Source organism: Sciurus vulgaris (genome assembly GCF_902686455.1).
Source record: "Sciurus vulgaris genome assembly, chromosome: 7".
In the NCBI taxonomy this organism is placed as follows: domain Eukaryota; kingdom Metazoa; phylum Chordata; class Mammalia; order Rodentia; family Sciuridae; genus Sciurus; species Sciurus vulgaris.
Window position 1 is genome coordinate 13,917,273 of NC_136467.1, and position 18,115 is coordinate 13,935,387.

Genomic DNA, 18,115 nt, shown 5'->3' on the forward strand with positions numbered 1-18,115 from the left:
AATCTATATATGATATTTGGTTAATTCTAACATTTGAATGTAAATATTTAGGCAAGACTATGTAAAGTATTTTCATATATGACTTCAACATACTTCACACTGTGATGCTAGTCCACAGAAAATCAAGAACCATTTTTTGATTGTAAAAATCAGAACGTTTACAATGGGAGCACAGATCTTCTGATTTGCAACTTCAGAGCATTTCAATGTGGAACTTGAATTGCATGGAACCTTCCAGATTCTGAACATCTTTAGCAAACTGTTCCTCTTTATACACATACCAGCAAAGATTTTCATGAACTTTATGTATCTCTGAATTTGCTTTGCTATAAACCAAAATATAGTAATAATACCAGAAACTTGCAAAATCATCCACTGTCTCTATCTTTGCTTTCATCATGCCCTGGAAGGAGGGCTGATAAATAAGAAACCTGTTCTACAACCTAGCAACGAGGAACTTCCACAAATCTCAAGATAATATAACATTGAACATTAACTTCTGGAATTTTGCTCCATCAAGAATCTGACTGTAAAAATTGAATACCATCATGTTCTCTTGGTAAGGCAAAAATTTTGCTGTTTTTCCAAGGAAGAGCAGAGGACTGTTGTCCAACATTACATGGTAGATCTGTTGGACCAAAATAATGTGAAATCAATGGATCCATCTAAGGAGTACTTTTCTAAACAACTTGGGATGACTCAAAAATGACTCTACATTGTCAAGCCACTGTGGGAGTTTATGATAAACAAAATTGGGCAAAACTGATAAAAATCACATGGAGGTGTTTATATCTACTTTCATGGACTCATCCAAATACACTAGAGATGTAAATTCACAAAGGCAAGTCTGAAAATTAACATTGAGCATTTCAAGTTCAATGCTGGTAAGTTAAACAAGGGGATATTTGTAAGTTAAGAGTTATTAAAAAAAGGGACATATAAAATATGAAACTGTGTATTTCGTTATATATTTGGGAGACAGACGCCTTTTTCTTTCTTTCATTTCTCTCGTCTTCAAATATTGATGAAGAAACACAAGTATTTTCCATCTAAATAGGTTCCCTGAGAAAAGCCTGTCTCAAAGCTTTGATTAAAACCAGTTGAAGAAGCATGATGAGCTCCATTTACTCAAAGTGTAGCAAAAGTGTGCATAAGCAGCCACATTCCACCCGGCCATCCACACTCCAGACTGCAGACATTTACCTGACTATCACAGTCGGTTTTCTAGTTCAACCAACTTCTTTGTTTCCCCTCTGCTTTTCAAGGGTAAAACGGTTGCTTCTAAATAAATGAGAATGTGCTAAAAAAGAATGAAATTCAGTGCTATAGAGTCTCTTCCTGGAATAACCTCTGAAGGGTACCAAACTCACTGAGACAGATTCCAGTTTCTTCATAACAAGTACCCCAGTTATAAGTCAATATATTATAAATATTTTGATGGTCTATTTTTTTCCAATATCTCTGCTAATATTTTGTCAGTAAGTCTCCTGTCTGCCTTACTATGAAGACATTATACTCAAACTGCTACTGTACCTGGATTCTCTGTACTTGAAAAACATACTATGACCTGGAAATGCTTGTGACTGAAAGCTGCTTTTCAAGGTACCACATGGCTGTTTGATAATGATAAATCCAGTGGGTCCTGAATTCTGTATAGAGTACCAAACTGAAATTCATTTATGAGTCCCATATTATAATAATTTTATGTAACATTTACAGTTTTAACAATAAAGCTAGAAGGCATAATGACAGACATATAGTAAACATTAACAAATTTTATCTAATTGAATTATCCATAGAGTCATCATGATGTCAAGATTGTTGAAGATATTTCCTGAGATCAAGATATACATAGAAATGACAAATGATCAACTCTACAAGGCCATTAGGGCAGTGGTTGCTACACCCATCTACTCATCTTTCAGATGACAGGCAACATGTCCAGTTCCTAGAATATTATCACTGAAGATTCTGGCTAATGCCTAAGGGATTACCAAAAACCCACAACCTTAAAAGTCACCAAGACTTTTGCAAACAAATGAATGGTAGAATAATCAAATTGTCATATTTGCAAAAAGTTACCCAAAGAACCATCGAGAGCTTTAGGGAAGATAATGGAGGGAAGAATACCTTTTTATCCTGTATGCTTGTTTTAAAGTTGGTTGTTGGAACATTACTTTGGTATGTGGTTTAAATGTGAGCCACTTGCATGAAGTCATCTTTGATAGGTTGGGCAGAGAAACGATGTAGCCTATCTGCACACTTCTGGGAAACAGTAGATTCTGACAGATAGCAATTAGGATCCAAGAAGATAAACCATCGACAAAAGATAAAGCACACTGATTTTAAGTTTCTGATTTATTCATTCACTCACTAAATATTTACCAAGTATGTGCCATGTGCCAAATTATGTTCTGGGTCCTACAGATGAAATAGTGAAAGGCGAAGGCAAAATTCTTAAGGTATTTTCTTCTAGTGGGGGATGGGGACACAAGAAATACACAAGCTTATTTGGATATTAAGAAGTGTTTTAAGGAAAATGCATCAAGGCAGTCAAACAGACTAGAACTCTGCCTTGAAAGAGCAGATTAAATGGGGTGGATCATATCATGCTTTTCTGAGGAGGTGATGATGAGTAGATAGCTGCATGATATTCATGAACCTGTATTCAAGAACTGAAGGCATGGAATTCCAGGAAAAAAAGGAGTCCAAGTATTGTGAACCATATTCACTCAAGAAAGTGAAAGATGCAGGCAGATGTGGCATAGTTGTGGTCTACAGGAGCATGGTAGAACCAAATGAGGTTGGAACAATTTCATATGGGTACGCTAAGCATTATGGGTTGTACTTAAAGTGCAAGGCAAACTCACTGGAGAGTTTGAAGCAAACACGTGATAAGACCTGGTTATGTTTTTAGATCATTCAGCTGTTGTTTGGAGTATGTATTTCAGGGCTTATGGGGGACAGAAAGAAGGAGGCAAAGTAGAAGACTTTTGAGTTGTCCAGGTGAGAGATGATGGTGATTTGGATCCAGACTGTACCCATGGAAAGGAAGCAAAGAGTACAAATTGAGGTATATTTTGGAGGTGGAGAAAACATGATTTGCTAATTAGTTGGATTTGAGAATGAAAGAAAAGAGAGAAAACAAGGATGACTTCTACATTTTTGGATTGAGTAACTGGGTAGAACAATTTGAAGAGGAACAGGTTTGGAGGGGGTGGATATCCGGAGTTCTGCTTCTGAGATGCCTGTTAAACATGATAATAATAGTATCTACCTTGTAGGGTTTTTGTGAAGAGAGAATAAGAACCTTTAAAAAAAAAATCAGGTCAACCCCAAGTAGGAAGTAATTGTTCAATAAGTATTACTACTCTAATTCTTCTTCAAGTAAAGGTAGCTAAGGGCTGAAAAGAGTTCTGCAGGGGCTAAGTATGAAGATAAAAATCTGAGAGTTATATAGGATTCACTACTGCTCAAACTGTTCTTGGAGAAGGACATTATTTTTTTTTTTATCTATCATAGACCAATAGTATAGTGAACTGAATGTTTCGGTCCCCACCCACCTAATTCATAGGTTGATATTCTGCCCCCAAAATTCATACACTGATATCGTGACGTCCAAAGTAACAGTAGTAAGAGGTGGATCCTTGGAAGGTGATTAGGGCAAAAAGGTGGAGCACTTGCCAATGGGATTAGTGCCTTTATAAAAGACACTAAAAGAGTCCCTTTGTTTCTTTCCACCATGTGAGGACAAGTGGAAAGAGCAATATGTGAACCAGAAATTGGGCCTTTAACAGATGCTAATCTGCCTGCATCTTGACCTTAGACTCCCCAGTTTTCCATACTGTGAGATGGAAGTTTCTGATGTTTATGAATCAGCTCATCTATGGTATTTTGTTGTAGCACCTTGAATAGACTAGGACAAATACTTACATAAACTCCAACAAAAATGAATTACCTTAAAAATAAAACATGCAAAGTACAACTGACTAATGTGCTTGGATGCAATGGTAGTGTCAACCAGCTATAAACGTTTCTAAATCTTCTCAATTTCTTTACTTACCTCCCACTAAAGACCAGTAGAGTTTGCAGACCTGCACTAGGAAATGCACAGTAAGAGCACTAATACTTCCAAGTCAGGGAGGTAGCTACAGGAAGGAGGCCCTGGAACAAGCCCTGAGACATACTAAATTCAAGTGGGGAGGAAAAGGTGTTCAGTAGGCTGAAATCCTAACAGTGTTTGCATACGTGAGTACACAAGCCACGGAAATCATGTATATTTACAAGTAATCAATTTTAATTAGGTACAAGGAAAGAGCCTAATCATTCCGGCAGGAACTCATTCTTCTTCCCACACATGTGGTATCTGAAGAGAAAGAAATCCTCTTCCCTACTTCCCCCTCACAGACACTTCATTCTAACCATCAGAGATGCAATCTAACGCGCTCACCGTGCATTAAGTATCTGAAGCTCCTTCGCCACCAAGCCGGGGAACAGAACAATTACTGGACCTGAGTAGCCATCCAAGCAGTCTACAGAGGCTCTGGGCCCCAGGCATCACCGCATCACTTAATAATCCACGACTCCTGCCTTTCCATCAGCTTCTCTCACTCAAACCTCCAGCTCCAGGGGTCCAGATGCCAGAGATAGCTCTTATGCCCTAGGCCAGAGAGCCCCGACAGAATACTTAGGGCAAGGGGTCAAGTTTCTGGGTAAAGAAGTCAAAAAAGAACTCTTCATAAAGTGGAGTCCTTTGGTAAGCAAAACTTATTTAACTTTACACTTTCTTGAACCCCCATTCAAGAGCGCTTCCGCTGGGAGCCCGCAGCAGCAGCAGCGCTTAAACACAAGCTTCTGGCTGCAAACAAGACCAGAACAGAGCAAGGGCTGAGGGTGAACAGAAGTTGAAGGAGCCTCGGCCCAAGAGCTCCTCTCCTCTAGGAAGGCTCTCGGGTCTCCAGGGCTCCCACTAAGTTCGGGATGTGAGTGGCCACAGCCAGACCGCTGGTCAAGCGGTTCTGCACCGTGGTCTAGTCCTCAGGCGGGAGCGCTGGGCCCCGCCAGGCGCGGGCGCCTGGAAGGGGCGGGGCGGTGACTCACGCGGCCGCGCGCCCGGGGAAGAAGCGGCACCTCCGGCCGCGCGGGGCGAGGGGCTGCGCCCGCCCGCGGAACGCATGCGCGCTGCCGAGCGGCTCCCGCTGCCTCCCCGCCCACCCTTGCCTCCTCCCCCTCCCCCCTCCCCTCCGTCCTCGCCTCTCTCCCTCTCTCCTCGCCCGCTGGGTGCTGAAGTTGGGCGGATGGCAGCAAACCGGCTCTGCTAGAGGACCGGGCAGCCCAGCCTTGCGCCCTCGGACCTTCGGTGCGCTGCCCACACCTCCAGGCGATCGGGTAAGATGTTGCCTCTAAAGCCGAGCGGTACTAAGTAAATGACATCAAAATGTCTGCTTTGCACCGATGGATGGATTTTTTTCAAGGTGGGGGGGAGGTGAAGGAAAGAGGGGGCGGAGAGTGCGACGGCTAATGCCTCGGAGAGGGAGGCTGCCGGGCGCGGGGGTCTCGGCGCTGCCCGCGGCGCCGCAGCTTTGGGAAGTTGAATCCCGCGTCGCTGCCTGGGCTCCGTCCGCTCGCAGCCCTCCAGCTCTGCGGAGGGGCTGGGCGAGCGTCCTGCCGCCCAGCGAAGCCGTGGTGGGTCCCCGCGCTCCCGGGGCACCTCCGGGGGACCGGCAGAGAGGGCCGGGAAGGCGGGAGACCCCGCGGGGCTGGCGGTCGGGCAGGGTGTGTTTTGTGGTTGGTGAAGAGAACCGACTGTGAAATCGTCTCCTCTCCCGATCACCCCGGATGGTATTTTTTCTGCCTTATCTTTGTACCTTTGGGGAAATGCGCTATTCAGGTGGGGAAGGTGTCAGCAGAAGGCGTTGCAAAAATCAGTACCTTGAGCAGCGGTAAAATATCTGGGTGTGTGAGTGTGTGTGTGTGAGTGTGTGTGTGTAGGGGCGAGGGTCTCTTTTGTTCCTTCCCCTCCCCGCCGTCAAGGGGAAGGGAGTTCTGATGTGCACGGCATGGGGTAGGGTTCACTGGCACCGAGGGGGCGAGGACGAGGAACGCCCACCAAAGCCCAGCCGCTGCCGGGTGGGTGTCTCCGCGACTCCCCGGCCGTGGGTGATGATGATTCTTTTTATTATCGGTGGAATCACAGTTTCAGAGCTGCCTCCTCGCCAGTCTCCCTCCTCCTCTCGCTCTCCCTGGGCTGCGGCAGAGGCTGGGAGCAGACACTCGCCAGCCGTTTTCTCCTCTTCTCCCTACCTCCCTGTCGCCCTGAAAAATGTCGGAGGACTTGAGGATGGCGGAGGGGACAGCGCTGGCTCGAGAGCCGCGGGTGGGGAGATGCTCCGAGTGAGCGGGAGGCTGCTGGCCGCGCGTCCCGGGCTGCCCGCGCCAGCCTCGGGAGTCCCTGGGCTCCCGAAGCGCAGCCGGGGTCGCCTGGAGAGAAGGACGCCCGCCCGCCGCGCAGGGACCCGCCCTGCGCCTTCCGCCTCCAGCGGGAGCCCGGGACACCAGCTCACCTGGGGAATCCTGGTCCCTCGGGGAAGATGGACCCTGGCCCCAGGCTTAGTTCCAATCACCCCCTTCTCTCGCCTACCCCTCAATAAATGCTTTCTTCAGAGTCTCCTCTGGAGAACTTTGCAAGCTTCATAGTTGTTTCTTGCCTTCTTTTTTCGAAAATTGTTTCACAGCGAGATTCTTTCCATCATGGGATGGCTGTCACACAAATGAAAGAGAAATCTTAGTTAGGTTCCCACCTGGAGAAGCACTTCTGAGACTGAATGCCATCTGCATTTCCGGCGTTCATACAGACTGGTTTTCCGGGTGATGAACCCTTCAGAAAATGATTTAATTGGAGAAGTGAGAAATACTTTCTACTCCTCTAATGGACACTAATATTTTTTCTCCTGGATTCATAACTGCTGGGCGCCATATGTATTAAATAATTTTGCATACTGTGAAACACTTCAAGTACATTGTAGTCGTTTCTGAAGTCTTATAGTAATAGTAGTGGTTGTCCGTGAAATGCACGTTGTAGTACTAATAATTAATCCAAAGGTAATTTGTACTGATTAATTCAAATGAATGAGAATTTTGTCCTTCAGCTAACTTACTGTTATTAAGCTATTTCCTCTCTTAGCATGAACTAAAACAGTAATTAGCACTTTTATGGGAGTATAGATTTATTCACTATATTAGTAATCTTCAAAACTATATTTAGGTCAACCGTGGAAGCGTAGTTTATTTATAGTTTTTGGAGATAAAAAAACAAGTGTTTATTATTACAAAAAGATCAAGTAGCATAATTTATTAAATAAGATGAATCTCCATGGCAATGACACTTGATCTCAGCAGGGGACACTCATCCTCCCTCCTGAAATTGTAGCCTGAAAGATTAATAAAACTACCTAATTTATAAGAAACAGCATAGGGTGTCCATTTTGCCGACTTCCACTCTTTTCGCTCTGGTTCTGCAACTACTCTTTGGTATTTAGTTTCCATGGAAGAGAATTAGCAATGAGCTTCTTTGCTGTCCCTGTGCAGTTCTAAGGCAAACAGCTTTTTTCTTTTCAGATAGGTTTTCTTTGGTTTGGGAGATCATTCCCTGGGGTCTGAGAGTATTTGAACTCATAATGGTGAATGTCTAAGTCCATCATCATTCCTATGGACTTCTTTGCTAAATAAATAAACAAAAACCTTCCTCTACATTTCCTGCCTTTGGACCAGAAGCTTTGAAGAAAGAGAGAAATATTTATTCTTATCCACCTAGCCTTATTATAACAGCCAAGTAAGTGAATGATCTGCATCTTAATTGATAAAAATGCTGAGTGACTCACAGACTGAAAGTGAGAAAGAATTTATGCGCTGCTAATCTACTGCTATAAAGATGATGGATTTCATATTGGAAGTCCATTCACTAAAGTACAGGGACTTTTCTGGAAAAGCAGAAGATGGTCATGGACTGTGAGGTAGAGCTAAGAGGGATGGGCATACATTCAACTGCTAAGAGTCCTGATAGTCCAGCTGCCTACCTAACAACAAAGATATTGCATTATCCAGAAGAGGAAATGCAAGGACCACTGTGCCCAGTGGATGAGAATAATGCTTTGCGATACTGAAAGCATTTTATTTCATCTGATTTCTTTATTGAGAGTATAAATATGAATGCATTGTAGATGTTTAAAATTACACTAGGAGAGGTGTCTTGGATTCTCAGACATATAAGTTTTTGTTGAAACCCAGACAGTGGGACTTTTGAGGTTAGATTGACAGATATTGCCAAGTTTCCTCTTTTTCTCCATTTCCACTATCTCCCAAAGATACTTTTCTAACTTCCAAAAAATTCATTTATTCCTGCTGTCGTGCCTGGTACAACATCTAACAAAGGGCCAAACACTTCTCAAATGAATAAACTTTGTGGAATTGACATGACTCACAAAAGTTTCCCAAGATCAAATTTATAATTTTTAAGAGCGCTCATGTTTTTTACCCATTACACTAGTGTGAGGCCATGAAGTTCATGCCCATGGTTGTAGATCTTTGAAGGGAGTAGTTTTTTGACTTGTCACATTGTGAATATGCATGCTTTTAATACAACATTTATAGTATTAATTTGTTTCCAAATTAGAGAACAATATTTGCTTCTTTTAGATTCCCTAGAACACAGGACAGTGTATTAAACAGGAAATAAAATTACCTGGGGGCAGAAATGGATATGATGAACACAGCTTTTGGCCAGGTTGACCTTAGCTTGTGTTCTGGCTCCTCTATTTATTAGCTATGTTCTTGGGTTACTCACTTGCCCTTGGCCTCAGTTTCCTCTGATAGACAACTGGAATAAAGATCCACCTTCTAGGATTGCTTTAAGCCTAAATATAGTGCTGTGTATGTAAAGTGCTGAACATAGTGCTTAGTATGTGCCAAGTACTTAGAATTATTCTAATGTCTAAGAACTATTGCCAATACAGAGTACTTTACAACCAGTCCATCCTGTGTGTATGGATGTACCAGTGCATGGTTTAAAGAACTGGAATCAGATCATAGAATGTCATATGTGCATATTTGAAAATAAATATTACTTCATTACTCTTTCTATATTTTTAATACAATAGTCACCACAAAAGAAATTCATCTTATGAATGCCCTCATTTATTTAGCCTTTCTTTTATTTGGAGGCCTTTATGTTATTTCCAGTATTTTCTATTTTAACTGATGTACATCCTTATTCCTAGATATTCTATGCATATCTGTAATGCAGTTTTTCCTTCAAACTTGATGAGTAAGAATATCTAGTTTTGAATAACTAAGAAAACTGGTTACTAAGCAAACATACTAGTTTTTGACATGCTCATGAGCAAATTTTAGTTTTTTGTTTTTTTTAAATATATATATATATATAGTTGTCAACGGACCTTTGTTTTATTTATGTGTGATGCTGAAACTCGAACCCAGTGCATCACAAAGACTTAGTCAAGTCTTTTGCCCATGTGTACTGGTATTTGGATGCATTTTTCTTATTTATTTAAGTGCTAATATTAACCTTTAAAAAGGGAAAAGCAAACAAGGAAAGGAACTGCTCAGTGGTAAAGACTGCCTGTGGCAAAGACTACAGAGATTATTTTGGCTATGCCCGAAGGGCTGCAGGTAGATTAGTCTGGAATGGGGCTACTTTGGTGTTCACAGGATACCACCATGGTGTCTGCGATTACCAGTTTGCCCAGTTCTTTGAGAAGCCCAGCCTCAGTAATTGGTTTGCCGGAATACCTTGCTGAGAAGCTCTCCCATGAAGAGCACCTAAGTTTTCACGAATTGTTTCTATCTGTTGCCAGTGCTGTGGGAGAACTTTGGAGTTTCCCTGAGATAAATGAAAGGATGATGGCCGTGGGTGGAGGTCCTGTGGGATGCCGATTGGCATTTCTCAGAATGAAATCCTTAAGCTCCATTATGAAATCATATCAGGTCAACATGCCCTGCCTTGAATTTTCAGTTGTAGGTCAAATTTAAATAATTAAGAAGTAAGAATCTAATCTGTTACCTTAATGTTCCACCTGAGCCAGTGGTCTCACAAATTCCTGGTTTTGACTTTTTAAATTCTGTGACTTTTGAAAAATTTTGTTTCAAAAACTTAATTATTTAACTTGAAAAAGATTTTACGAAGTGACTTAGATATTAAAATAACTAGTGAGCATAAAATTTTAGTCAGCAGGGGTTCCAGTTTACCAAATATAGTAAAACTTTGGTGACTCAGAAAAATGAATGAAAATTTGTAATGATTGGGAGGTCTCTATATGAGAAGCAGTGTGTTGTGGAAAATACAATCTCCCTTCTAATGGACCTGGATTTGAATTTTTACTATTTACTAGATGTAAAGACATCTATAAAATTATAAGAGTGTTTTGTAATTGGAATTCTAGCATGAGTTATTAACATCTAAAATCTCTCTGAATTTCTTAAACTTTGTATGTGAGATTTTCTTTTAAATCCCTGTGTCAATAAGTATAATTTTATTATAGACAGTGAGTGTGGTTCACAAAGCAAATATTTACTTCCTGTGGGCCACAGGCTTTTCATAATACTGCTGATTGGCTGTTGAAATACACAGGTTATAATTCAAGGGTCATGACTTTACAATAAAACAGACACAGCCCAGGGGAAATTATGACATAAATGAAATGAACAGGTGTTTATTTCATTTCTTCAATTATCTCAGGTCTTCTCTGTTCATTGTGAGTTAAATCTGGTAAAAACAATTTTGTGAAAGTTGAAAACATTCAGACTTTCACTAAGTTGAGTGTGGGGGCTTTTTAAAATGTAATATGAAAGGTTATCTAATCTATTGATTTCATAAGTCAGTTTTGGTTCTAAGTCCCTGTCCTCTTTCTCCAACTCTTCAACTTTTTAAGCTTTCTGTTTACCAAAATCAAATTCTGCTACCTCCCAAGCAGCAGTCAGTATTAATTAATATAGATAATATCTGCAAATAAATATGGAATATTTCCCTCAAAAGGAAGAGTTCTGTTTTTGTTATTGTTTGTTTCTGTTTCAGTACTAGGGTTTGAACCCAGGGGTGCTCTACCACTGAGCTACATCCTGAGCCTTTTTATTTTTTTTATTTTGAGGCAGGGTCTTGCTAAGTTGCAAAGGCTGGCCTCCAACTTGCCATCCTCCTGCCTCAGCCTCCTGAGTCAGAAAGAGATTTTAAAAGTAGAGCATATAATTTGGTAGAAAGTACCGTACCCAGGTTTGGGATTCCAAAAAGGAGTTTAGCCTTAGTCTCTTTGAACCTTAGTATTATGAATTATAACACTGAAAATGATGATTGTATGCACCTCAAAAATATTGAGGGATTGAATGAAAGAATATCTATTAAAATGTTTCACATATTGGCAACTGTTCTGCAAGTGTTAGTATACTCGAGTTAAATAAATAACTAAATATAAGAAACGTTGTATAGAAGAGATTTAACTTTCTTGCCAGTATTCGTCTTAATTAATGTTAATTACGTTGCTCTCAAGTTTTTCCTTCTGATGGTTTCCTGACTAGCTCCTTCAAAGAACCCATTAAATGAACATTCATTTATTCATAAACATTCTTGAATACCTACTGTGTGCCAAGCTCTGTGATATGACTTTTAGATACAATGATTAATTAAACAGGCCCCTTTCCCATAAGGCATGCACATTAAGTTGCTTCAACTTAGTATTTTGCTTTCATCTGGTCGGCACTGGTCATTTTAAACTTACGAATCATAACTAAATACCAGGTGGAAATAACAAGTGAGGATTTCCTTAGGGCTTAGAATTTGGGTTAATTTGACCTTAAAATTTAAGAACTTGGACTCCTAAAGTGCAAGCCAGTGAAGAGCGAAGGAGAAGGAAAGCAGGAAGAGGCTCTGATGGTAGATTAACCACCTCTCCTACAACATCAAATGCAGGAGACTTACTTAAGCCTCTTTGTGAGGGTACCATAGAAAGAATCCCCAGTTCTCCCTCATTAAAGGAAATATCTGCATACACCCCCACCACCCTGGGTGATCATCCTCACATAATAAAATGCTTCTATGGCAGATGAGCAAAGGGAGACCAAAAGCTTGCCATCCCTGCCCTACCTTAGGACATTTCCCATGCAATGACAATATTACAGCATCTTCTCCTAATGCTATTATAGTTCCATCTTCAATAGGCATCTTTTTATAATATAGTATGACAGCAAAAAAATCCATAATAATCTTGGAGAAAAAATATATTTGATTTTGGAGAAAGAAAACCATCTTCAATATTAACTGGTGAAATCACCAGGTTGATTTCTAAACCTAGCAGTTAGATTCACCCTGATTTAAGAAGATTTGATATCATATATAAAATCACGGTAAAGAATCAAGTCCTTTCTAACAATATGTTATGAATATAGAGTTAATTGTCCTATTTATGGTAAGAAAAAAAAAAAAAAAAAAGATGCTGACATTAGTAATGAATGAGCTTGAAGGTGAGCTGAACCCTCATGCCAGCCACTAAATTTAACACGATTGTCATTAAACCTTTGACTGGGCTGTTAATAAATAACCATGTGTGCTACTGTGAGGTTTGTACCTATTTCTTTTTCTATTTATTTCTACTTAGTATGACCATGCAGCATTTTACCTGTGACCTCTAAGGTTAGAAGGATCAAGATTCTCTAGCTAAAAGAAAAGGAAAAACCAATCTTTCTTGAGGATACTAAAGCATACGCTTTATATGATTGCCTGTGTAATTTACAGACTGGTGTGACTAACTGAATGCTATGCTGTGAGTCTAAGTAGTAAATCCTCTAGTGTGAATTGCAATATGAACATTTTCCCTATTCACTGTTTTGGTAAAGTTTGATATTGGATCCTCTTTATTAATATTATTAGTTGTACTAGTAGCAATAGTGTTTCTAAGTAGGTAAGTTGAGAGAGAAAAAGTATAAATTCCTTTTCTAATTCTTCAAAGAAAAATAGATGCTCATGGTTGTTATTTTATGTAATTTTTTAAAATATAAGCTTTTGTCTGAAATTTAAAATATATCAAGAACTCAAATGTTTAATCTACCAGGGCAAAGAAAGAAAAAACCTGCTGTTTCACTATCTCCTGGTGGTCAGGGATAAACGGTCTGGTTGTCCTGTTTGCTAGTTTATGAATAAATAATGTGGGCAATTTCTGCTCAGACTGTGGGATTCTATGCTTTCTTCATCTGCTCACGTCCAGTAATCTCTATTTCCACTGTTGAAGAATTATCTTGACAAAGTTATTGTTAAAGATTAAATGCCTAATGACTCACATATATGTACATAAGTAAAAGAGTTAGTTGAAAATAATTATTTTTCATATTGAAAACCAAGAGATGGAGAAATCTTTTATAGAATGGAATTGTCTTCAAAGTTTAATATCTGGAAAAGATGATTGGTGTGCCAGTATATGCCTCTGTGTGTGTTTCCTCTTTGTAGTCATGAATGGGAAGGAAAATTACTGCCACCACGCCTATGTCATCATAGCCTAGGGACCAGGAAAAAGGATACAGACTTGGAAATACAGGAGGAGGCATCAGTGAGATGAGAAAGAAAGTCACATAAAAACCAGGAAGCTGTGCTCAGGAAACGAGACACTCAGCTAAAAACTCATTATATCGTCAAGTATAATATCATTCATATATTATTATATAACTCTGTTGTGTTATGTAACTACTTCCAGTTTTGTGAATTCACATGACCTGATCTTAAGAAGCTAATTTTTTCCTCCATTAATTCAGTAATTTCATTGACTAAACATCTGAGTAATGCAAGTGGGATTTCATGAGATAGAATTCCATTAAGTAAATGTTAATTCCAGGAAAGAAAAACATGTGGAGCACTTCTTGACCTGACATGTTATGTTAAATAGTTAAAAATGTTTGTAGGTGATACCAAAATTCAGTCACATTGATTAAAAAAAATAATAATCTATACCACAATTTTCTATTGAAATGCAACTATTCCTATAGCTGTCTTATATAAAGTCAATTCTGTGGTTATGAAGTAGAGTCCTTTGTATGTTATTTTAAAAGAGCAGCAATGAGTAAATGCACATGGTAAGCTTTGTTTTATTGAACAGCGAGGCAGTGTAATGACTTAATGTCTAAAATGTTTATTCAAACTTGGGGGGTGACACAGGTGCCTGGAGAAGCTTGTCTGCTCATTGCCACTGAGATGGTTTTTAAGAGAAGGTGAATTTATGGCTTAGTAGGATCATTCAGAGTGGTTTCTCAGTGAAGCTGCTGCTTATAACCAAAATCAACTCTGGCACTTGGTGGGCTGGCCTCTGACCACTTAGCCCCGAGAGAGTTCTCATCTGGTTAGATTTCAGGGGGCAAAAAAGGAAGTCATATGCCTGAAGTAGAGCTCAGAGGGTTCTAACTAAAAAGTTGAACTAGGGGGAGCAGGAATAATGGAAGAGAGAGGTCTTTTGGTGCACGCAGATGTAGCCTGTGTGGTTCTGAATTTGATTGCAGATTTCCACGTTGTCTTCAGGTTCAGCTGCTCATCAGTTTCACCTCTTCTGTTTTCTGCCTCCTTAGTCTTAATTAATGTACTGTGTAATTGGTACCCTCCTCTGTAACTGGGAATAGTAAAATTAAATAAGACATGGCCAAATCTCAAGGAGCCTCGAGATGAGTTAGAGAAAAAAATATGTGTACATAATTTTCTATTATTCTTGTGCTCTAGGAGAGAAATAAAATGTAAGAATACAGGAACCTGAGATAAATATTAGTGTCATTAGGAGCCTTACCTTGGGACCCTCCTGGATTCCACATAAAAACAGGCAAAAGATGTTTTGTAAAAGGAAAAATGAACTTTATGCAGTTTGATCAAACTGGAGAGAAGCTGCTAGACTACAATTTATAGAATCAAAAGTCAGGTGATAAATGTATGTAGATTCAGTCATCCTGAAGAAGGGACAAAATGGGACAAAAGGCAGAAATACACATATGCAGATTTAGTTAGCCTGTGCTAGACAGCCCAGGGCAGGAGGCAGTCTCCATTTTCAGCTTCCTTGGTGTCCTCATGGATTGGGGTGGGCGTGGGTGGGGAAGGATGGGACAGTGGGGGTTGGGAGTAGTAGCCCTTTAGTTAACACTTTCACTGTGAGGAAATTGCTCTTGATTCAGAGTGGAGGCAGGGGACAAATTCAGTCTGATTCAGTAGCCAGACATAAGTTTCATTGAGATTGTGACAGTCTTTCAAAATTAAAAGGTAGAATTTTGATATGTAAAGAAAGGCCTTCCAGGCTCGCCAGGTGCCATGGCGCATGCCTATAATCCCAGTGACTCGGAGGCTGAGTCAGGAGGATCATGAGTTCAAAGCCAGCCTCAGCACAAGGATAATACAAATAAAGGGAGGCACAGAATTAGGAAAATTCAGAAAATACACTGTGGCTCAATTTTCTAAAACCCATGCAGGAAATCTCAGGACCAGACTGGAAAGGAGACATACTAAAGTGTGATACTATTAAAGTAAAAGGTTGGAATTTTCCTTGATAAGTAAAGAGTCAGTGAAACTATTCCTCAAAGGAGGGATTACAGGGTTAGAGTCAGGCTTTAGAAGGGGAACTTCATCAAGCTGTACAGTGAAGAGGGGAAAGGAAATCGAAATGTGATTTCAGTTGTCCAGGCAAGAAAAGGTGAGGCCTGAACTGGGGAACAGACAAGGGCCCAGCCTGTGGGAAGATGGCATTGTAAGAACCCCCACCTCCGTCCACCCCCCAGCCCAGCCTTTAGGACATGGTCAGAGGAGAGATTTAGCTGACACAGGACAAGTGAGTCTGTAAGTATGAGTAGTAAAGATGCCACCAAGGCATGGAAATCTAAAGTAACAAAGAGGAAATAAGTTCTGTCCCACTGGGAAATAGTTTGGCATGTCCATCAGAGCGCTCACAGATGTTTAACATGCTGCGATTAAAAAGCCTCAGGAATATAAGTTGATTAAGTGGGAAGCAACAAGTATGATCTTAGGATATGGAAGTAGGGCCACACAGTATATGAAGTTCACAGAATGAAGTGGGTGACCCTTCTGTGCCAGTCTGCCTTTTCAAGTCACATGGGACTGCAATACAGATGGCGAAATAAGCTTGCAAAATGAAACTCATGTGAAGAGGATGGAAGGAGCTTGTACCGTGTTGACCTGGAATAGAGTGGTTCCCCTGGAGAACCATTTGGACAAGAGCCAGGGGAAATAATTAGACTAATTCTAAATTACCCAATGTATAATGGAAAGAGTAACGCGTCATGACAGAGTTGAAAGTGGATAACGTGTGTAATGCGCCTGCATACAGTTGGCCTTCAGTGCCCCTGAGCTCTTACTCTCTTAGGAACAGAATTAGAAGCCATGGACATGCATCATAGAGATTTTGTCAACCTATCAGAAGTTTTTTTTTTTTTTTGAGACAGGTTCTCACTACATTGCCTAGGCTGGCCTTGACTCCTCCAGCCCCAGTTTCCCAAATTGCTGGGATTACAGACAGATGCTGCCACACCCTGGAAAGAACTTTCCAGTAGTCATCATCCGTTAATCAGGCGTGCTGCCTTGAAAGCTAGTAAGTTTGCTGTTGTTGGAGATCACATGGGAGATAAATAGTTGGTAAAGATGTTATGAAAGAAATTTAAAGATTTAAATTTAAATGTAGGAAGGTAAAGGAAATACAAGACCTCATTCTAACTTGGCGGTTCACATGGCTCCGGGAAATTTGTAATGCAAATCTAAGAGAGACGTGGAGGCTAAAATAAAATTTGGAAATCTTTTTACTTATAGGTGTCAATAGTAGAAAAGGGAAAAAATGCAGAGTGAATGGGAGCTGAGAATAAAATCTCAGAGCATATCTGCTTTTAATGAATATGTGGAAAAAACAAGGAAACTAAAAATACATATATATGCACATGCACACATATACATAAGATGGTCAGAAAAAAAAAAAGTATTTAAAAGGGGATGAAAGGGAGCTAAAGAAATAGCTCCTTTTGGAGAGCGCTTGCCTAGCATGCGCAAGGACCGCGGTTCGAATCCCTGGCCGCTCAAATGAGAAGAAATAAAAGGGGATGAAAGTACAATAATATGCCATGAAACCAAGGAAGTAGAAATGCTTTTTTTTTTTTTTTAACCATTTGTATTCTTATGTATAATTATCTTCCAAAAAAAACCAATAAACAAACAAAAAAAACAAACAAACAAAAAAAGGGATTGGTAAAATGTTTTAAGATAGAAAAGCAGCTGAGTTATGTCATTTGGCAGAAAGGTTGAGTAAGACCAGGACCAAGATGACCCATTAGATTTTGCAATGAGGAAGTTACTTGTGGTTGTCTGGAAAGCCCTTGTGATTAATGATTTACACATCATCTATTTCCAAAAGGTTTCGGGCAGGTTAAATGAAAGCACTTTCACAAAGAGCAGTGAAAATGAGACAAAATAAAGATAAGAAACCACCAAGAGAAATAAAGGGAGGCGGGGTGGTTGTCACCCACCCGGATAAGGTCGCGATTGTAACAGGACAGTAGCGGTTCAGCTCCGCCGCTCCTGGGCAACGGGGCAGGATCTCTGGAACTCATTAGTTAATCAGAGAAAACAGTTCTTCAGAGGAATTTTCTTTCCTGGAACCAATTCTATGAAGCATCTAAGCCACTGATTCTTACTTACGGGAAAGGGACGTGTTCCACGGTGGGCTCAACAGTGGCTCTGCTGACGTCGCAGGTTTGTTGAACGACTGCTCGTGTGAACAATTGAAGGTCAGCTGTGCAGCGTCAAGTGAGTCTTAGGTAAAGCAGTGAGGGTTCTTGGGAGCAAAGACCAGCTGGACATAGTATACTTCTGAAGAAGCAGCCCATGAGATAGCCTCAGGGTAGTGCCAGGAATGTGGGGAGAGGGCACACCAGCGCCCGCCACCCCATCGCCTCTTCTGCCCCCAGAGCTGACCTTCCTCATCATTCACCGTTCAGTTCAGATGTCACTGTTGCAAATAGCCCTTGTCGGACTCTCGGCCTGCTATGGACCCTTCATCGTCCCTTCTCTCAGCAGTCATTCTCTCACAAG

General features: G+C 40.6%; 1 protein-coding gene across 5 annotated transcripts in view; it reads left to right on the forward strand.

Moving 5' to 3' along the window:
* The first annotated feature begins 5,252 nt into the window (after positions 1-5,252).
* Positions 5,253-18,115, forward strand: part of RGS17 (regulator of G protein signaling 17) — a 103,120-nt gene continuing 90,257 nt past the window's right edge. For 3 of the 5 annotated variants that reach the window (XM_079146612.1, XM_079146621.1, XM_079146613.1), the window contains exon 1: positions 5,253-5,388. The gene's annotated coding sequence lies outside the window, so the exon portion shown is untranslated. The remainder of the gene's footprint in view (positions 5,389-18,115) is intronic. The other 2 variants (XM_079146620.1, XM_079146618.1) reach the window with 2 other exon arrangements.